This window comes from Schistocerca cancellata, chromosome 5 (assembly GCF_023864275.1).
Source record: "Schistocerca cancellata isolate TAMUIC-IGC-003103 chromosome 5, iqSchCanc2.1, whole genome shotgun sequence".
Taxonomy (NCBI): Eukaryota; Metazoa; Arthropoda; class Insecta; order Orthoptera; family Acrididae; genus Schistocerca; species Schistocerca cancellata.
The window spans coordinates 680,580,594-680,603,759 of NC_064630.1; positions in this window are offsets into that span (position 1 = coordinate 680,580,594).

Consider the following 23,166-nt stretch of genomic DNA (forward strand, 5'->3'; position numbering starts at 1 on the left):
CGACCGTGGCTTTTCAATTATATTAAAAACAGAGTGGTCTCCCCACGACACACCATGTGTTCACTGCAAAATTTCTTTTTCGATTTCTTCACATTTTTCACACAGCCATTTTGACTTAGCTTCCCTCCACTTCTTTTACTTCGTTCCTAAGTGAATTTTGTTTCTGTATTGCTGATCTTCCCTCAACATTTTTGTACTTCCTTCTTTCATCGATCAGCTGCAGTATTTCGTTTGTAATCCGTGGTTTCTTCGCACCTGTCTTCCTTGTACCTACATTTTTTTCCAACTTCTGTGATTGCCTCTCCTCAACTGCGCTGCCTGCTGAGCTACTTATTATCGCGGTGTCTATAGCCGCAGAGAACTTGAAACGTTTCTCTTCATTTCCTAGTACTTCGGTATCCCACCTCTTCCGCAATGATTCTTTGTCACTAGTCTCTTAAACTTCAGCCTATTCTTCGTCATTACGAAGTTTTGATATGAGTCTGTATCTGCTCCTGGGTACGTCTTAAAATTCGTTGAAATTTATTGCATTATTCGTATAGTCTTTCACTTCCCTCGTTTCTGCTACCAAGCCCGTATTCTCTCGTAACCCTTTCCTCTACTCCTTCCCCTACAAATATATCCAAGTCCCTCATGACTGCTACATTTTCATCTCTCTTTACGTACTGAGTTACCTGTTCAGTATCTTCCTGTAATTTCTTTACAAACGACGTCGACACGTACAACTGAAATATGGTTGTCGGTGTTGGTTTGCTGCCGATTCTGATAAGAACCCTATCACTGTTCACAGTAATTCATTCTCTGCCCTACATTCCTTTTCATAACGAATCCTATTCCCTTTATACCATTTTCTGCAGCTTTTGATATTACAGATGTACCGTCTGACCAGAAATCCTCGTGTTGCTGCCCTTTCACTTCATCCACCCTCACTGTGTCTAAATCGAGCCTTAACATTTCCCTTTTCAGATTTTCTAGCTTCCCTGCCACGATCAAATTTCTGACATTCCACGCCCCGACTGGGGCGTTCTCTCTTGGCACTCCCCTTCCGGAGATCCAAATGGGGGACTATTCCGGAGTCTTTTGCCAATGGAGAGATCACCATGACACTTTTTCAACTGCATCGCACATGTTATACGAATACACAATGTGTCTTTAATGCAATACTTTTGATTGCCTTCTGCATCCTCATGCCGTTGATCATTGCTGATTTTTTTTCACATTTATGGATAGTCTCGTACCCAGAGGGTAAGAGAGAGCTCTGAACCTCTGTTGGCCCCCGGCCCTCTTTGACAAGAGCGTTGTCAGAATGAGAGTGACTTCTTATGGCGGAAGTCTTCGAACACCAATGATGATAATTTTTGTTAAAAATTTAATCATTGGTAGGGTTCGAAGCGAGGACGAAAAACGTTTTCATTACTAATCAAGACTATACCATCTTTTCTCCCCCCCCCTCTCTCTCTCTCCCTTTTTTTTTTAAAGGGACACTCCCGGCGCCCAAAGGAAGGTGTGGGGGCAGAGTGGGCCGGGGTCGAAACCCAAGGCCTGGCAATGATGTCCCGCTCCCACCCTCCAGAAACCAAGTAAACCGTAGGAAGCGTGGAGTAGAGGTTCAGTGAACAACGTGTATTCATTTATTTTTTTTTCTTTTAGTTATTAATTGTACTTTTTAAAATATTTTTATCATTAATACTACTGAGAATATCGGGAAGCCGGCCTCACGCAAGGAGAAGGGCGTAACAAGACATCAGACAAAGAAGAACATTCCAGTTACCAGTGAATACATCCGTTGTAATTGTGGAAGAGGCGTGGATCAACTCTTCATGACAGGAACACCCCAGATCTGCAACTTCGTTCTCAGTGTCTTCCTTAACCCACCGCAGCTCTGGGATGCTTTACGGGCGACACTGCAGAGGAAACTGGAGAGAAATTTTCTGTGTTTTGGATTGCGGACAACTGCACAGTGGCGTTCATTAAGGAATTGCCAAAAGTCAAGGGCACATTTCTCGCCATCAGCAGGCAAGTTGTGTGCTGAGTGTCCACAAATCCACCTCAATGAGTTTGCCTTTGCTCGCGGGAATTATACAACGTCAGTAAAGAGGAGTAGTCGAGTAGGTATCTGATGAGGAGTCGTGCAGGTATTAGGGACAGCATCTGTCGCGCCAAGAACCAGACATCTCTCTCCGATCTGCACACCAGACGGTCCTCGTCAGTGTCCACAACATCACAGTTGACAGACAAAGAGGTATCTGCGAGGTAAATCCTGTGAAGGTGTGACCGGCATTCTTGCTTCCCATGGTCAGTAAGGCACCATGCAGACGGACGTCAGTGTCAAGATAAGCGCACGCCGATCGCCAAACGGGGCGCCACTCGACGTGGCGAAGCTTCCCCTCAACCACATTCGGTGACCTGCCCTGCTGAAGCAAACCAAAGATCGCCTTCGTGGATGTCAATTGCTCCGGCACTATCACAGTAAGACGTAGCTCACTTCAAGGAAGAAGTGGTGAAAGTAAAAGAAGTGTGGTGGGACTTCTGAAAGCTCGATAAGTGCTGCGAGTGAGTGTAGTGCAAGAGCCTCCACAAATAAGCTGGTAACGCCTGTAGGACAACGCGACAATGTCATGTGAGAGCCCAGGAAAGGGCTGTCGCTCTATCAGGCACATGATACAGACCTGCACCACCCCTGCACCGCTGGAGGGTGAGGGTTTCGTACCTTACCTTGAACAGCAAGCCGTGGCAAACAAAGGAATAAAATGCCTCTAGCATGAGGCGGGCCGTGGATGGCGGAGTAGAGAGTGTCTGTGCCATGTGCTGAGTACGTGATGCCAGATATACAGTTATATATTGCGTGCTTTACACAAGATCGAGTGCTCGTAAACGGTGATATAGGAGAGCAGCTGGTAGTTGGGAAAGTGGAGGGCAATTGCCAGGCGAAGATCACTTGCGGAATCGATACCTAAGCATTAGAAAGTATCGGCTACACGCAAAGGAGCAGCACTGTCTACTGTGTCCAGACTAAGCGCTTGCAACTGTCGCTTCCCGCGAAGCAGGCTGGTACAGCGGGCCCCGGACCGAGTAGGGGTCAGCCTGGCCGCTTCCCAGAGACCACCAGGAGGCGTCCACGGCGCCGCAAGAGGTCGCTACAGCCGCGGACCTCTTTCCTTCCTCTCGACACGTGACTCCAAATAGAGCCAGCCATATCCATGTGCCGAGCAGTATTTAGGCTGGCGCAGGAGCCTGGAGAGGCCCCTTCCATCCTCTTTTTTCCCCACCTCCCCTCTCCATGCCCCCTTCTCTCCCTCGAGTCCTATTGCATTTCCCTCCTCTGCCTTTTCTCATTCCCTCTCGCGTCTGCCCTCCCCTCTCCCCCCTTCTGAGTCCTCTCCCTCCTTGGTCCCCCCCCCCCTTTTCGTTTTTTCCTCTCCTCCTTTCTTGTTTTTCCCCCTTCTCCAGGTCCCCCCCCCCCCCACCCATCTGCCCTTGGCTCGGGAGTGTCATCTTTGTGCCGCCGTTTTCGTGCAGTGTTTTACAGTGAGTGTTCCGTGTTCTGTGTCTTTTGGGAAGTGTTGCGAACGGCCATCATACTGCCGCTGGATGTGATTTTTTATCTCTTGCGAACAGAAACCAGACTGTCGCCATGTTTTTTTAATTGTGTGTCTACTATGTTACTTGTCTGATTCCTGTGTATTTTATTCACATTGCCAACCCCTTTGCTTTCTGTTTTAACTTTCTGCGTTTCTCCGCCATTTTACACTTTAAGTCACGGTTTTATCGCCTGTTTTTCTTGTTTCTTTTCTTCTTCCGTTTTTAAAAAAAGTTTGTAGAGCAACGTACCAAGCTGCTGCCAACCCTACCCCTTCGGGGAATTGAAAATCAATGAAGGAAAAAAAAAGCCTGGGGCGGCAGTTCACGCCGAGCGAGCCCACTGGTGTCATCGTAGCCGCCGCGTCGTCGTCCACCACCGCCAGCTTACCCGAGCCATCCCTGCAGGGCCTCTACTCGTCCTCGGACTCAGGTGGCGGCAACGTTTACTCCGCGCCGCTCCTCACGAGACGTCCAGGGCTTGGTTTGGTGAAGTTGTGTGTTTACTACAGACAGTTTATGTTTGGAAGAATCTCTGATTTAGTTATTGGTAGGCTTGGAGGATCAGTCCTACCTCACGAATATTGTTATGTAACTTTTGAAGAAAGACTTTAGTTTAAATAAAACGCTATAACTCACACTCTGAGATTTTCCTATCCACGGACGGCGGATATATTACTGTCCGCGGATGGTTCCGCACCTACAGCCATGGCGCTCGATTTGCGGCCCTGAAGCTTTGGTGTAAGCGGTAACCCATACCAGCACTGCACTGCTACGGAGAATGATGACGAGATCTTCTTCGTATTCACTGCAGCTGAATACATTCCTAAGGGACCAAACTGCTGAGGCCATCGCTCCCTATACATACAAACTACTTAAACTAACTTATGATAAGAACAACACACACACTCATACTCGAGAGAGGACTCAAACCTCCGGCAGAAGGCACCGCGGATTTCGTGACATGGGGCCACAAACAGCCTGGCCACTCTGCGCAGCTGAATACATGGTCACCGAGAGACATCCCAGAGAGACGTTGATGGAGGCCGCGTAGCAGCGGTTCCATGGCGAATGCATACAACAGAGCAGAGATAGGGCAGCCTTGACGCCCTGATAGATGGATCGAGATGGGAGAAGAAGACTGCAACTGTAGAGTACACAAGAGGTAGTTGCACGAAGGAGACGGATTACGACGTCGACGGTAGTATCAGGGTAGCCCATATTGTGGAGAACCTCTTCCAGGAAGTCGTGATCGACGCGATCGAAAGCCTGGTTGTAGTCAAGAGCTGCTAACAGTCCGAGCGTGAGAAAGAGCGATTATGTCCCGATAGCGGCAAAGGGCAGTGCGGATGTTATTGGTACCTGCCAAAGAAGTCTGATCGGGGGGAAACCACGTACCAAGCAGCGAACAGCCAAGCTGCCAGCAGCCAAGTAAACATCTCTGTGTCGCTGTTGAGTAACGTCAAGTGGCGGTAATCACATATCCGTAAGGTACCACGAGGCTTGTGGGTGGGAATGAGGAAACCATCGAAGAAACCTTCTAAAATATGCACGAAAGGTGACATAAGGTAATAACAAATTTCCGTCCACATTTGCGCCAGAAAGGGACGTAATGTCCGATAAAACACCAGAGGGATGCCGTCAGGGCTAGGCGACCTATTCGTAGAAACCGCTAGGGAGTGTAATGGACTCCGTCCTCCGTGGCGTTAGCAAATCAGATTCATCGTAGTATCCACGGGAACCGAGCCAAAGGAGAGTCTGGAGACCACCATAATGATGGCACGGCGGTGACGTTGTTCAGAGTACAGTATAACATAATGTGCATGAAGGCCAGACACGAATCCCGTTCGGTATCAAAATGCTGCCCGTCGTCAGCTGTAAGAACATGAACCAAATTCGTCCAACGGTGGTCTCGTTCTGCTATGATATGATATAATATGATTTAATACAAACCCATTTTGTGTGCGCGCCCTGACCATAGCTCCTTCAAGGTGGCACAGAGAGAGGTATGAGAGCTGTGCCTTGGCACATTTCGCCATCGCCTGGTGCTCTGGCGAATACAGTATCATAGTACATTCTCAGAGTATGGTGATATGGAGTTCTTGAGTACGTCTCCACCACATCGCAACCTCCTTTCTGTAACCAATCTCGGCCTTGTGGAGAGCAGGCTTTGCACACAGCGACCACCGTGACAGAGCAGACAAATAGGCATCACGGCGTCGACGACAAGCTGCCCACGTGGTTTCGATGAGCTGCCGGTTGTCGGATGAAGTAAGGTGGATCGCGTTTAGTTTTCATGATCCACGGCCGCGCCAGACCCTTTGGTGGTAGAGATTGAAGGCGCAGATAGATGCGTCGATATTCATGGAACGCAGTGGGCCAGGCTTCATCATTATGCATCCCACTGTCAATATCGTGGGAGATGTAAACACTAACGAGTGGGCTGGAAGAATGGTTAGTGAAATGTGTAAACCTTGGACGATATCTACGAACGTGCTCCCAAGTATCCACTAGGGTAAGGTGCTGAAGAACTGTCGCTAGCGCCGCGCATGGAGAGTGACGACGTGGTAGGACTTTGGGTGCCTGGGTGCAGCTGAAATCGCCTCTCATGATCAATGCTTCCTGTCGATCCAGGAAGAGGGATCTGACTAAGAAGAAGGTGGAACGTTCACGGCGGCGAGCTGAACCGGATGTCGCATAGTCATTGACGATCCTGACACCACTAAACATGAGAACCATACCTCAGGCATCAAGGAGATGCGCAACTGCGTCAACGAGGATACCGTCATGTAAAAGGATCGCCATCCCACTACCAGTACGGGAAGCATGAGAGACGTGTTCTGTAAAACCACGGACGGAACAGTAAGTTGCAAAGTGCGTTCTGGCGTAACGACACGCACTGGCATGAAGATCAAGATAGATACAGCAGAGAGGATCGTTAGACGACGGCAGCCAATGGCACACTGTCTAGGACGTCACAGGAGCGGCGCCTACACGAAGACAGTAAAAGCGACGCGATACCTAACCGCGGTCACACTAGAAGAAAGTACTAGGAGAGTCACACTAGAAGAGCCACACTATAAGAACAGCAGTGACGTACGAACTTGTGTTATCCGTTATTAACTGCTTCTGTGGAATGAGATTTTCACTCTGCAGCGGAGAGTGCGCTGATATGAATCTTCCTGGTAGATTGTGTGCCGGACCGAGACTAGATCTCGGGACCTTTTCCTTTCGCGGGCAAGTGCTCTACCATTAGTGCTACCGAAGCACGTCTCACGACCCGCCATCACAGCTTCAATTCTGCCAGTACCTCGTTTCCTACCTTCCAAACTTCACAGAAGCACTTCTGCGAACCTTGCAGAACTAGCACTCCTGAAAGAAAGAATATTGCGGAGACATGGCTTAGCCACAGCGCGGGCGATGTTTCCAGAATGAGATTTTTCACTCTGCAGCAGAGTGTGCGCTGATACGAAACTTCCTGGCAGATTAAAACTCTGTGCCGGATCGTGACTCTCTCTCGGGACCTTTGCCTTTCGCGGGCAAGTGCTCTACCAGCTGCAGTGTGAAACTCTCATTCTGGAAACATCCTCCAGGCTGTAGCTAATCCATGTCCCCGCAATATCCATTTGATAGCTCAGATGGTAGAGCACTTGCCCGCCAAAGGCGAGGGTCCCGAGTTAGATTCTCGGTCCGGCATACAGTTTTAATCTGCTAGGATGTTTCACTTTTGCTTGTGTGGAAATCGTGTACATTGAAGGCCAGTGATTATTTGCATGTCTCCTATTGCTTGCCACCAATCTTTGTAAAGACGAAAAATTGAGTATTGTCAATATACTTTATTGCAATAAATTCTATTAATATGATTTCCTTGTATGTTGGCTAATTATCCGATAAAACAGCGTCCTAGGCACCCTATAAGACGAGTGGGCAGGATCCCACACTGGCAATGATTTATCAGAAGAATCCGGTGCCTAGCGTGCATGGAATTTTTTATGTTTTGCTGGCACCTTAATCTTTATCTTTACTTTCCAGGAGCGTTTACTTGCTTTAACAGTCTCTTTTGCTGATCAGTGTTTTCAGGTGGGTGTTGTAGAAAATTTCTTTTCTTATTTACTTATTTTTCATGTTTGCCTTGTCTGTTTTTTGCATTTGTCTCTTCCAAAATGCCCGCCCCACCCATCCCTCCCACTGCTCAGGTACCACTGCGTTAAGTGTTAGGTGCAACACAGTTAATGCAGATGTTTCAGTTTCAGATGCAGCAAATCTATACCCTGCTCAATACGGTGCAACTGGACAATGCTGCGCACCCGGTGGAACAAGCACCACCTACTACAGCTGCTATAACGCCTTTTCGCCAGTTTCGTGGACAAAAAGAGGAATGGCTCGATTCGTTACAACAATTCGAAGTGCACGTACTTGCTCTGAACGCACCAGGTACTGCGAAACTTTCTCGCGTCCTCTGGCCGGCGTAATTAAACATATTATTTATTGGTAATGTTGATTGTTGCCGTCTTACGTGGTGGGCCTAAATCAAAATGATATTTCATTCAATTTTGATTTACAATTAAATGCTTTTATAAAATTGTGGAAAAAAATGTATATTATGTTAATCTTCATCTACATTTACATGATTACTTTGCAATTCACATTTAAGTGCTTGGCAGAGGGTTCATCGAACCACAATCATACTATCTCCCTACCATTCCACTCCCGAACAGTGCGCGGGAAAAACGTACACCTAAACCTTTCTGTTCGAGCTCTGACTTCTCTTATTTTATTTCGATGCTCATTCCTACCTATGTGGGTTGGGCTCAACAAAATATTTTCGTATTCGGAAGAGAAAGTTGGTGACTGACATTTTGTAAATAGAGCTCGCCGCGACAAAAAACGTCTTTGCTTTAATGACTTCCATTCCAACTCGCGTATCATATCTGCAACACTCTCTCCCCTATTACGTGATAATACAAAACAAGCTGCCCTTTTTTACACCCTTTCAATGTCTTCCTTCAGTACCACCTGATAAGGATTCCACACCGCGCTGCAATATTCTAACAGAGGACGAACGAGTGTAGTGTAAGCTGTCTGTTTAGTGGACTTGTTGCATCTTCTAAGTGTCCTGCGAAAGATACGCAACCTTTGGCTCGCCTTCCCCACAATATTATCTATGTGGTCTTTCCAACTGAAGTTGTTCGTAATTTTTACACCCAGGTACTTAGTTGAATTGACAGCCTTGAGAATTGTACTATTTATCGAGTAATCGAATTCCAACGGATTTCTTCTGGAACTCATGTGGATCACCTCACACTTTTCTTATTTACCGTCAACTGCCACCTGCCTCACCATACAGCAATCTTTTCTAGATCGCTTGGCAATTGATACTGGTCTTCGGATTACTTTACTAGACGGTCGGGCGTTTGTTAAAGTTTCGAGAACATACGTTCACCGAATAGTCAAGCAGTATATTGCTCCCTCCTACGTATATCTCGCGAAGAGACCATGAGGATAAAATCAGAGAGATTAGAGCCCACACAGAAGCATACCGACAATCCTTATTTCCACGAACAATACGAGACTGCAATAGAAGGGAGAACCGACAGAGGTACTCAGGGTACCCTCCGCCACACACCGTCAGGTTGCTTGCGGAGTATGGATGTAGATGTAGATGAAATTACAGCATCATCTGCGAACAACCTAAGAGAACTGCTCAGATCGTCACCCATGTCAAGTATATAGATCAGGAACAGCAGAGGTCCCAGGACGCTTCCCTGGGGAACACCTGATATCACTTCAGCTTTACTCGATGATTTGCCGTCTATTACTACGAACTGCGACCTTCCTCACAGGAAATCACGAATCCAGTCGCACAACTGAGACGATACCCCATAGGCCCGCAGCTTGATTAGAAGTCGCTTGTGAGGAACGGTCTCAAAAGCTTTCCGGAAGTCTAGAAATACGGAATCAACCTGAGATCCCCCGTCGATAGCGGCCATTACTTCGTGCGAATAAAGAGCTAGCTTCGTTGCACAAGAACGATGTTTTCTGAAACCACGCCGATTACGTATGAGTAGATCGTTCCCTTCGAGGTGATTCATAATGTTTGTATACAGTATATGCTCCAAAACCCTACTGCAAACCGACGTCAATGATATAGGTCTGTAGTTCGATGGATTACTCCTACTACCCTTCTTAAACACTGGTGCGACCTGCGCAATTTTCCAATCTGTAGGTACAGATCTATCGATGAGCGAGCGGTTGTATATGATTGCTAAGTAGGGAGCTACTGTATCAGCGTAATCTGAAAGGAACCTAATCGGTATACAATCTGGACCTGAAGACTTGCCCGTATCAACCGATTAGAGTTTCTTCGAAACCCCTAAGATATCTACTTCTAAGAAACTCATGCTAGCAGCTGTTCGTGTTTCAAATTCTGATATATTCCATTCGTCTTCCCTGGTGAAGGAATTTCGGAAAACTGCGTTCAATAACTCCGCTTTAGCGGCACAGTCGTCGGTAACAGTACCATCGTCACTGCGCAGCGAAGGTATCGACTGCGTCTTGCCGCTTGTGTACTTTACATACGACCAGAATTTCTTCGGATGTTCTACCAAATTTCGAGACAATGTTTCGTTGTGCAACCTATTAAAGGCATCTCTCATGGAAGTCCGTGCCAAATTTCGCGCGTCTCTAAATTTTAGCCAATCTACGGGATTTCGCGTTCTTCTGAACTTCACATACTTTTTCCGTTGCCTCTGCAACAGCGTTCGGACCTGTTTTGTGTACCATGGGGTATCAGTTCCATCTCTTACCAATTTATGAGGTATGAATCTCTCAATTGCTGTTGCTACTATATCTTTGAATTTGAGCCACATCTCGTCTACATTTGCATAGTCAGTTCGGAAAAGAATGGAGATTGTCTCTTAGGAAGGCTTCTAGTGACACTTTATCCGATTTTTTAAATAAAATTATTTTGTGTTTGTTTCTGGTGGATTTGGAAGAAACGGTATTGAGCCTAGCTACAACGACCTTGTGATCACTAATCCCTGTATCAGTCATGATGCTCTCTATTAGCTCTGGATTGTTTGTGGCTAAGTGGTCAAGTGTGTTTTCGCAACCATTTACAATTCGCGTGGGCTCGTGGACTAACTGCTCGAAATAATTTTCGGAGAAAGCATTTAGGATAATGTCGGAAGACGTTTTCTGCCTACCACCGGTTTTGAACAAGAATTTTTGCCAACATATCGAGAGAAGGTTGAAGTCCCCATCAACTACACTCCTGGAAATTGAAATAAGAACACCATGAATTCAATGTCCCAGGAAGGGGAAACTTTATTGACACATTCCTGGGGTCAGATACATCACATGATCACACTGACAGAACCACAGGCACATAGACACAGGCAACAGAGCATGCACAATGTCGGCACTAGTACAGTGTATATCCACCTTTCGCAGCAATGCAGGCTGCTATTCTCCCATGGAGACGATCGTAGAGATGCTGGATGTAGTCCTGTGGAACGGCTTGCCATGCCATTTCCACCTGGCGCCTCAGTTGGACCAGCGTTCGTGCTGGACGTGCAGACCGCGTGAGACGACGCTTCATCCAGTCCCAAACATGCTCAATGGGGGACAGATCTGGAGATCTTGCTGGCCAGGGTAGTTGACTTACACCTTCTAGAGCACGTTGGGTGGCACGGGATACATGCGGACGTGCATTGTCCTGTTGGAACAGCAAGTTCCCTTGCCGGTCTAGGAATGGTAGAACGATGGGTTCGATGACGGTTTGGATGTACCGTGCACTATTCAGTGTCCCCTCGACGATCACCAGTGGTGTACGGCCAGTGTAGGAGATCGCTCCCCACACCATGATGCCGGGTGTTGGCCCTGTGTGCCTCGGTCGTATGCAGTCCTGATTGTGGCGCTCACCTGCACGGCGCCAAACACGCATACGACCATCATTGGCACCAAGGCAGAAGCGACTCTCATCGCTGAAGACGACACGTCTCCATTCGTCCCTCCATTCACGCCTGTCGCGACACCACTGGAGGCGGGCTGCACGATGTTGGGGTGTGAGCGGAAGACGGCCTAACGGTGTGCGGGACCGTAGACCAGCTTCATGGAGACGGTTGCGAATGGTCCTCGCCGATACCCCAGGAGCAACAGTGTCCCTAATTTGCTGGGAAGTGGCGGTGCGGTCCCCTACGGCACTGCGTAGGATCCTACGGTCTTGGCGTGCATCCGTGCGTCGCTGCGGTCCGGTCCCAGGTCGACGGGCACGTGCACCTTCCGCCGACCACTGGCGACAACATCGATGTACTGTGGAGACCTCACGCACCACGTGTTGAGCAATTCGGCGGTACGTCCACCCGGCCTCCCGCATGCCCACTATACGCCCTCGCTCAAAGTCCGTCAACTGGACATACGATTCACGTCCACGCTGTCGCGGCATGCTACCAGTGTTAAAGACTGCGATGGAGCTCCGTATGCCACGGCAAACTGGCTGACACTGACGGCGGCGGTGCACAAATGCTGCGCAGCTAGCGCCATTCGACGGCCAACACCGCGGTTCCTGGTGTGTCCGCTGTGCCGTGCGTGTGATCATTGCTTGTACAGCCCTCTCGCAGTGTCCGGAGCAAGTATGGTGGGTCTGACACACCGGTGTCAATGTGTTCTTTTTTCCATTTCCAGGAGTGAATAACAGTATGAGTGGGGTATTTATTTGTTACGAAACTCAACAATTTTAGCGGGCGAGCTTTTCTCTTCCGCTAATTTTTATAAGTTGATATCGCCAGGTAATGGCGTCGTTGGCTGCATCGGCCGCTGCGATAGTTGCACTGTAAGTTACTCCAATGCAAGTTAATTCAAGGAAGGCGGACATGAAATCGGGATTACCACTTACAAATTAAAAGTGAACAATAATATTAAATCAATATATTATCTGCTTAATTAGTACAAATATGCTTACATTTGCCTACACTAGCAAGATGTCCATCTACGCGCAACCAAGACAAGAGAAGAAGTGAAGACGACTAAAAAATTAATAAAAGAACGTATCTTGTCGTCTCTTTAGATCATTTTGTTATATTTCTTTGCCCTCGCAACTTACACAGAGAAATTATTATAATACGGAGAAAAATGTATGTTCGCCTGAGCGGCTAGTGTCCACTTATTACTCAAATTTTAAATGTCTCTTCTTTATATATACTGTTTCTAAGTCTTTTCTTATTATTTCACTGGCGACGCTATAACTTCTCTATCTATTATCCACAGTAGGAAGTGCAATGTTCTGACTAACTCAGAAGTTGTTTCCTAACTCCACTGCCGGCCGTTGTGGCCGTGCGGTTCTAGGCGCTTCAGTCTGGAACCGCGTGATCGCTACGGTCGCACGTTCGAATCCTGCCTTGGGCATGGATGTGTGTGATGTCCTTAGGTTAGTTAGGTTTAAGTAGTTCTAAGTTCTAGGGGACTGATGACCACAGATGTTAAGTCCCATAGCGCTCAGAGCCATTTGAACCATTTGAACCTAACTCCACTCTGAGTGAACTTTCTTATGAACAGGTTGTAGCTTCGCTATCTAACTACTATGACCAAAATGTGAATGTGGTAGAAGCTATGTATCAATTCTTTAATTGTAAAAAAGTCCTAAGAAACTTATCCTGAATGAGTAACAGATTAACAGGGTATCACGAGAAAATGCAAATTCAAATATACTTGTGGTGCTTTATATTCAGGTCTTACGTTGCGTGATGTGATTGTGTACAATGTACCTGATGTCGAACTCAGAGAACAAATTTTGAAACAGTCCGATCTATCATTACAACAGGTAGTGCAAATTGTAGATCAGTATGATTCAGGCGCCCTGTCAGCAGATAAATATGAGCAGTCAGCATTCTGTCGGGTTGAGTCAATTGTTTGCGATCGGCCTTTTCAGTGACAGCTTGCTCTCACCAAGCCGAATAAACAAAGCTGCACGCCACGTAAGCAGTTCGCTACACAGGCGGCTACACAGGAAAAAGCCTTGCTATTGGCGTTATTCACGGCACAAACACCAAGACTGCCCCTCCCAACAAGCTGTGTTACGCATGTGGTAGGCAAGAACATATACAATCCGTGTGTTTGCAATGGAACAAATATAACAATTCGGAACACTCGAAAAAATCTAGTCACAAGGTCAAAGCCGTTGATGCAGTATATTCAAAGTCTGCAACAGGCGTTTGCAAAACTGGCACGCTAGTAGTTTCTTCAGTGATACACCAGTCAAACAAACTTTTGGTTCAATTGCTTCTTTGTGGGGAACGTGTGCAATTTCAATTATCACATTGCTAAATCGTCACAAATATGAACTGTTAGGGTCCCCACAGCTGTCTAAAACTAGCATGCAACTGACGGCTATTAATGGGCAAGATATTCTTGTTCTTGGAAAGTGTACTTTGTCTGCCACGTATTTGTCACTTACGCGAACAGTGACTTTTATGGTGGTACAATCACGCGATTGTGAGAACATGTTTGGTCATGATTCACTTGATTTGTTTGGCATGATCATTCAGGACAATGTGTTGTCAGTGTCTGCATTCCATGCACAAGGTAGTACAGCTAGCTTGCTAAAATATTCCCGGAACTCTTTTCTGAAGATTTAGGCAAGACTAACAATGTTGTTGCACATATTACAATGAAACATAATGCTCAGGTCAAATTCTGCCGTGCCAGAACTGTTCCCATTTCATTACTGGGCAAAGGTGCTGCTAAAGTTAAAGAATTGCAAGATAGCGGAACTATTGAGCCCATACAACCTAGTCAGTGGCCAAGTCCACTGGTTTTGCTCCCCAAGCCCTCTCTTCGCATTCACCTCTATGTTAATCTCACGTCTACAGTCAACCCACAAAATGTGATTGATACTTATCCGTTGCCACGCCAAGAGGATCTCATGGCTGTCCATGGGCGCTGGACGCTGCTTTTGAAAAATTTATTTGAGCGACGCGTATATTCAGATACCGCTCGATGAAGAATCTCAAGAAGTGTGTGTAGTAAACAGTCATTTGGGTTTGTTTAAATATTTGCGTTTGCCTTTAGGCAGAGCTTCCGCACCCGCCATTTTCCAAAGGTATTTGGAACCGTTGTTTGCGCAGGTGCCGAACTGTTCAGACTATTTGGCCGATATTGTCATCGCAGGTCGTACATCCGAAGAACATATTGCAAATTTACGTGCTTTGTTCTGTGTGTTATTTGATGCAGGACTAACTTGTAGACTGGGCAATGTGATTTTTTAAAACCTGAGTTATGGTATCTTGGTCGTGTCAAAAACGATCAAGGCGTACATCCTCTTCAGTCGCATTTGTTAGTCATATGAGATTTGCCATTTCCTCGGAATGTCACAGAATTGCAGTCAATCTTAGGGAAAATGAACTATTATATTCGGTTCATACCGAATGCTGCACAAATTGCGGCTCCATTGCTTCGCCTGAGTCGAAGGAATGAAACCTTTGTTTAGACAGATGGATGCCAAGAAGCTTTTCCAAAATTTAAAGATGCATTGCTCAGTAGTAGATGCTTGGTTCACTTTGATCCTGAAAATCAGTTGTATTGCTAGTTGACACTTCCTCTTACGGAATCGGTGCCGTGCTTTCGTACAGAATTGGTGATAGAGACTAAACTTGCTTTCGCATCTAAAGTGTTGTCCAAGGCTCAGTGTAACTATTCACAAATTGAGGAAGAGGGTTTGGCTACTGTATATGGTGTCGCCAAATTTCACTACTATTTATATGGCAGAAAAATTCTAATTAGTAACGGATCACAAGCCATTGCAGTCCTCGTTTAATACGACGAAACCAGTTGCTGTACGAAATGCCCAAAAATTGCAAAGATGGGCCTTTTTGTTGTCTCAATACGAGTACGAGATTGTGTAACGTCCGACAGCTCAACATGGTAATGCGGATGCACTTTCACGTGTTCCGATTGGCCCTGATACAGACTTTGACGATTCTGCTGCATCTCGTTGTCACATCGTTGCTCAGGATGCTGAATTGATTCAGTCTTTTCCGCTGAACTATAGGAAAATTGCCCAGTCCATGGAAGCTGATTCATATCTGGTCATTTTGCTTACATACACACATCTCGGCCTCAGTCACTGAAAAACATAAAGAACTCTGTAGTGCGTCGATAATTTACCTGACGGCCTAGCCTCGCTGTAGAGAAAGGTGCGATTCTAGTTCAAATTGACAGTGGACTGTCACATGAATTGATCCCTAAACTCTGAAAAAAGAAATGTGCAGTGTCACCTAGCACACTGTGGAATTGTTCATACGTAACAGCGCGTCGACACTGTACTTTGCAGGGCATGGACATTCAATTAGAACGGATGACGTCACAGTTTCAGGCATGTGCGGAAAATCAGTCCCCTCCGCCACAGAAGTTTTCTGCTTGGCCTAAGTCACAATCATCATGACAACGTGCGCACATAGACTTTACGGAACCATTGTGGAATACCCGTTGTTTGATTGTGGTTGACTCACATAGCAAATTTCCGTATGCTGTGCCAATGAACTCGACTACGTCACGCACCACAATACAGGTAATCAATTTTTTGCCTCGAAGGTTTATATGAAGTAATAGTATCGGACAACGGATCTCAGTTCGCGTCAAATGAATTTGAAACATTCTGTGAATGGAATGACATACAGCATCTAACTAGTTCACCGTTCCAACCACAGTCAAGGTGTGAAGCGGAACGTTTTGTCAGAACTTTCAAGCAGCAGATGGCCAATCTTCGCTTCGCCCACACCATGGATCAAGCACTGCAACTGTTTTTCGCCTCATATCGTCCGCACCCATAAGATTGGACCATAGCCGGCGGAGCGGCTTCATGACCGCCTCCATCGGACACTGCTCCACCCTCCTCAGCATCCCATGCCGAAGCAAAGTCGCAAGTATCGCTTCGCGGCGCATGACATTGTCTTTTACATGGTTTTTAGCGGCAGCAGACGGTGGGAAAAAGGCGAGATTGTCCGTCGACTTGGCGCTTGCAAGTATCTTATTTCAGATCGAGGTGGCCGACATCAAAATCAACTTCGTCTCTGTCATATGCACGATGTTCCTTCAGTGTATCTTCTCCCAGATTCACGGATCCCGAGGGCAGCGCGACCACAGCAGCTGCCAGAGGGTGTCATCACGACAACGAGGGACGACCCCATTGCGACAGAGCCTTTGACTCCTGCGTCAGCTCTCGTCCTACCGATGGATCTGGACCCGTCCACATCGCAGCAGCCGCCTTCTTCTTCATCTGGGTCATGTCATCAGGAGGTGGACGCATACAGTTCTAGTCGTTTTTCAGGGGACATTTCCATCACAGCGAAGGCCGGATGACACGGTACGACCGGAAGCTTGACGTCCCCTGCAGCCACAGCTTCTGGTCCAGCACGGTGCTCACTCTCCTTCCTCCCCCGCCGTTGTCGCGCTCCCTACACGACGACGGTCCGTCGCTTAGAGGGTGAGGGATGTTCCGGCGTAACGACAAGCGCCGGCACGAAGATAAAGAGCGATACAGCAGAGATGGCTGTGAGATGAAATCAGCCAAAAGCACGCTGACTAGGACGTCACCACGACAAAAGCGAACTCTACACGAAGAGCATAAAAGCGACGCGCCGCCAAGCCGCGGACTCACTAAACCAGAAGACTAGAATCACACTAGAAGAGCCACACTTGCAGAAGAGCAGTGACTTATGAACTTGTGTGACCTGTTGTTGCCAGCCGCTGTGGCCGAGTGGTTCTAGGCTCCTCAATCCGGAACCACGAGGCTGCTACGGTCGCAGGGTCGAATCCTACCTCGGGCATGGATGTGTGTGATCTCCTTAGTTTAGTTCGGTTTACGTAGTTCTAAGTCTAGGGGACTGATGACCTCAGATGTTAAGTCCCATAGTGCTTAGAGCTATTTGAACCATTTTTTGATCTGTTATTGCTTATGTGGAAATTGTATACATTGAAGGACATTGATTATTTGCATCTAACCAATTGCTTGCAACCAATCTTTGTAAAGACGCCAAGTTAAGTATTGTCAGTCTACTTTTATGTAATAATCATCATTATCATTTCATTGTGCCTTTGTCCCACTTCAACGCGGGGTCGACCTTGTTACTATGGATTTGGCGTTGTCAGTGTCAGAGGGTGACCAAGTGCCTTTCCTGTCGCCACCTGCACCCCTGTCCCCCACACCCCTCGCGGTTGGAATTAGTGTACCCCAGCTGTCTGTATCGAGTGTAATCCATGGAATAGTGCGAACGTGTTCAGGTGTCTGCGAATCGAGTTACTTAGGCGGGACGTAGGGACCAGCCCGGTATTCACTTTATGGCATGTGGAAAACCGCCTGAAAACCACATCCAGACTGCCAAGCACACCAGCCCTCATCGGTAATCCGCCAGGCGTATTCGATCCGGGGCCGGCGCTCCTACCTCAGTCCAGGAAGCAAAGCATTAGCGCTCTCGGCTAACCTGGCAGGTAATCTACTGTTATAAACTCCGCCAATACGATTGGTTGTATGTTGTCTAGCTATTGAGCAAACAGTTTCACAGGCAGCCTATGAGAGTCGAGAGGGCAGGATCACACAACGCGCACGTTCTGAAAGAGAGCTACATCAAGGTCCGCGGCATGCAGCACGTCATGGAATAATGCCAGTTTGTGTCGTACGCGATTGGTATTGACATTGGTCTTGGCTGTGCGATAAATCTGGAATGATGCCACAGCAAGGCGGTTAGGCTATTCAAACACGGGGGAATCACAGCGAACTCATTGTTAGGACCCCACAGAAGAGCACATCACTGCGACGGGGACGGAGTCGACCCCACCAAGGGGGTCTAGGGGGGAACTATCGTTCTGCATTCTTCGTGAATGTCCATCATCAGCATCGACGTCGTTTGCCCCGGAGACAGACGGGTCACCGGGCCAGTTGAGTGGAACATTATCAGCGTTGCGCCTACAGGTAGCGTCAAACACAGAGTGGTAGGCAACCACATCAGACGCAGGTGGGGGAAGGTCGATTTCCGGAGGTGGACGCTCACTTGAGATGGAGTCAGGGAAGGACGAAGAGTCGTCAGGTGTCAGGGCGTCAGAGAACAGCGCACCATCGGAAGCAGGGTCGTCATCCTATGCACCTATTCGATGAATTAAGTAATCGGAATGGGTACGGCGTTGTCTCTTCCGTTTCCTCGGCGACCGTTGCTAGTTAACATGCTGTTCCGTGTCGGATGGCGGGCGGCTATCGTCCGATATGTGGTTAGATGGCAGAAAGGTACAGCTCCATGTTCAACAACCATGGGGTCGGAACGGACAGCTTGTGCAAGCTTACAGTCGTCGTTCATTTGTACTGCCTCCGGCAGGGGTGTAGGAGAGATAGACGATACATCGCGTTGTCGAGAGAAGCCGACACGGGTACTGTCTGATTCAGAGATGGAGTAGCAGGCAGCACCGCCGCATACGCGTAAGACAGAGGTAACACAGTGGTCGCCGGAGGGGGAGCGACGTCTCCGATCGGCGTCTGAACCAATCTACTTCGGAGACATTCAGAACGCACATCGACTTCCTAGCCACAACCTGAACAGGTGCGCGGCTGGCCGTTGCACATGATGACAGCCCTGCAGCCGGCAATAACCAAGTACGAAGACAATACTGAGGACACGTAACGTTTCGAACGTCTTCCACGTTTGAGCCACATCACTGACGACGTTGCCATAAGGTTTAAAAGCGGTCACCACAGCATCCGACGGTCCTTTAAACGGGAGTTCGAAAAACCGCAATGTTCAGAGACTAAAACTAGCGTGATCAACCACTGCAATTCCTATTTATTCGCCAGACCATCAAAACTTAAGATAGTTATCGTGGCACAGCACAACGTCGGTGAATTCGCGAGTTTTATGTACAAGTAGTGCTAAGAATTTATAAATGTATTCCGAAAACACGCCGATAAGCTACTACGAACAACATAGAGAACGCATTATTGTACCCACGATACACACGAAACCCACGCCTACCACAGAGCACTGACAGACGTAACTGGAAACAAGCCACCGGGAGTACATAACACTCCATTAGAACTATTGATAGCTTTTGGAGAGACAGCAAAGCAGGTGTCGACAAGTGTGAAAATTACCAAACTATCAGTTTAATACATCATGGATGCATAATACTGACACGAATTGTTTACAGACAAATGGAAAAACTGATAGAAGCCGATCTTGTGGAAGATGACTTTGGATTCCGTAGAAATGTTCTGACCCTACGACTTAAAATATAGGTTAATAAAAGGCAAACCAAGGCCCCTATAATTTGTAGACTTAGAAAAAGCTTTCGACAATGTTGAGTGGAATACTCTTGTAAGTAGGAAGTTTAGGTTTTTATATTGGTAACGCCACGTAGCGCTCTGTATGAAAATCATTGGCTGTGCTGTGTGCAGTCTGTGGCTGGGTGGCATTGTTGTAATACTCGCTATTGTAGTGTTGAGTTGTTGGCTGTTAATAGCGCGTAGCGTTGCGCAGTTGGAGGTGAGCCGCCAGCAGTGGTGGATGTGGGGATGTGAGGTGGCGGATTTTTGAGAGCGGATGATCTGGACGCGTGTCCATCAGAAACAGTACATTTGTAAGAATGGATGTCATGAACTGCTGTATATATTATGACTTTTGAACACTATTAACGTAAATACATTGTTTGTTCTCTATCGAAATCTTTCATTTGCTAACTACGCCTATCAGTAGTCAGTGCCTTCAGTAGTTTGAATCTTTTATTTAGCTGGCAGTAGTGGCGCTCGCTGTATTGCAGTAGTTCGAATAACGAAGATTTTTGTGAGGTGAGTGATTTGTGAAAGATATAGGTTAATGTTAGTCACGGCCATTCTTTTGTAGGGATTACTGAAAGTTAGATTGCGTTGCGCTAAAAATATTGTGTGTCAGTTTAGTGTTGATCAGAATAGGTAAAGAGAGCAATGTCTGAGTACGTTCAGTTTTGCTCACCTGTTTGAAAATCAAATAATGTAAGAGGTTTATCACCACAGTAATTCAGTTTTTTTAAGGGGACGTTTCACTCTCTTTCACTTTCTGCAGGTGGGAGGTGTGAAATACACGGAGCAAAATCTATTTACAATTTGTACAGAAACCAGATGGCAGTAACAAGAGTCGAGGGGCGCCAAAGGGAAACACTGGTTGACGAGGGAGTGAGACAGGGATGTAGTCTATCTCCAATGTTATTCAATTTGTATATTGAGTTAGCATTAAAGGAAACAAAAGAAAAATCTGGAGTTGGAATTAAAATCCATGGAGAAGAAATAAAAGCTTTGCGTCTGCCGACGACATTGTAATCCTGTCAGGTTAGGAAATGAGACACTTAAAGTAGTAAATGAGTTTTGCTATTTGGGAAGCAAAATAACTGATGACTGTCGAAGTAGGCAGGATATAAAATGTAGACTGGTTATGGTAATGAAAGCGTTTCTGGAGAAGAGAAATTTGTTAACATTCGGTATAGATTTAAGTGTCAGGAATTCTTTTCAGAAAGGATTTGTGTGGATGTAGCCATGTATGGAATTGAAACATGGACGATTATAGTTTAGACAAGAAGAGAATTGATTCTTTCGGGATATGCTGTTGCAGAAGAATGCTAAAGATTAAATTAGGTGGTGCTGAACAGAATTGGGGAGCAGAGGAATTAGTTCCACAACTTGAGTAGAAGAAGGGATCGGTTGGTATGACACGTTCTGAGGCATCAAGGGATCACCAACTTAGTATTGGAGGGAAGCGTGGAAGGTAAAAATCATAGAGGGAGACCAAGAGATGAATAAAGTAAGCAGTTTCAGAAGTGTGTAGGTTTCAGTAGCTATTCGGGTTTGAGGCTTGCACAGGATAAAGTAACATAGGGAGGTGCACCAAACCAGCCTCTGGACTGAAGAGCACAGCAACAACAACGTCTCTATGTGGTCTGTCCAATAGTATCACTATGAGCTTTCCTTTTATAAACAGCCCAAGCTCTATGTTGTACGATTTTAAAAACAGTCTTTTACTTATTGCGGTCGCTTAGATTGCCATAGTGTGTCTTTTGCCTGCTGAAGTTGCTTCTCTACATTTCGTGAATTCTTGCGACTTGAATTATGGCAGCAACTCCTCCTGCTAACATACCAATGGCCTACAGCCCAGCAACCAAACCGTTTGGTATTGGTAGAATCCTAGGCCTTTTAACACGTCTTTTTCTTCCTCCTTCTTGCCTCAATGCGATTTTGCCATTGCCACCGATGATTGGATTCAATTTTTTAACATCCTGCAGGTTTTTTTATCTTATCCTTTAGCGTGTAAAATTAATTCCAGCAGTTTGTCACACATTGCACCATCGATGTAAAAGTATCAGTGGATTGTCTTAGACCAATGTCCTTTCTCTGATGGATCTGTTTGGCTTTATAATATAATATTTAGTTTGCAGCGTAATAATCTTGACTTGTGACGTAAGCAATATTGTGGTTCTTGCATGCTTCAGCTAGTATATTAATTCCCTTACTGCCAAGAGTGAGGCACTTTTTCTGCTTCATTCTGGGCCTACAGAAGCTGTATCTGTAGATGTGGAGTTCAACTGGTAGGCTATAAAGATTAACCTTCTCACCTCTGCTGGTGCCTTTCCTAGATCTCATGTCATGTTGCCACTTACTTTGAGGTTTGTGCATCTTATTGTATAGCAAATCATGAACGTTCACCCATCTGTTAAGTACTGATGGAAAGCTGAGCCATTTAAAAAATGCCTTACTACTATGACATCTTACGACGATCTTTACAAGGAACACATCCAGTTCAGAATTTTTCTATAATTCATCTGTATAAAACCTACTTGCAATTTCTTTACCATCGCTGTTCCTTAAGATATAAGTTCTCTGGTTCCTATGAAAACGTTTGGAAGTTGTAAATACCTTCGTTGACCATTTCAATAGGTACGATATCCCAAACGTAATTTGATATTTTGAAACACATACGAAACCACGCTTCTGCCTGCATGGATCTTCCTTCAAAATACGATTGAGTGCCGTGTTTGTAAGTCAGTTATCATGGACATCAATAGATTCCATCCTAACTGCATGATGAGTAGTACTATCATCGTCGTCAATAATTTGTGGTAGAGTGTCTATCCATTTGTACGATCCTAGAAGATTAAATTGCATCCAATTCTGGTTTTTGATTGTCCTATTGAACTGTTCAACGACAGTAGCTTTCAAATGGGAGAAAGTTTAGTAGTGGTGTATCTCATACTGTTCCATTCAAATGCCTCTTGTAAAATTAGATTCCACGGCCAGTTTGAAGGTTGTTAGGACATCAGTTGAATGCGGTCTGCACCAGTAGTTGAAATATCTCCGCAGCTTCCTTCGCCATCTTTACCTTTATAGGCAGCGCCCACACAAAACTGGAAGTCGTATCTGTCACTACTAAAATGTAATTGAAACGACTGTGAATATTGTGGCATATCTACGAGATCAGTGTGCCATAAAACATCCAGTCCTCGTATTGTAACATGCCGGTGCTGGAATCTTTTGCGTAATGGCCTGTGGGGCTCATGAACAACTGTCTCCATGACACCTCATTG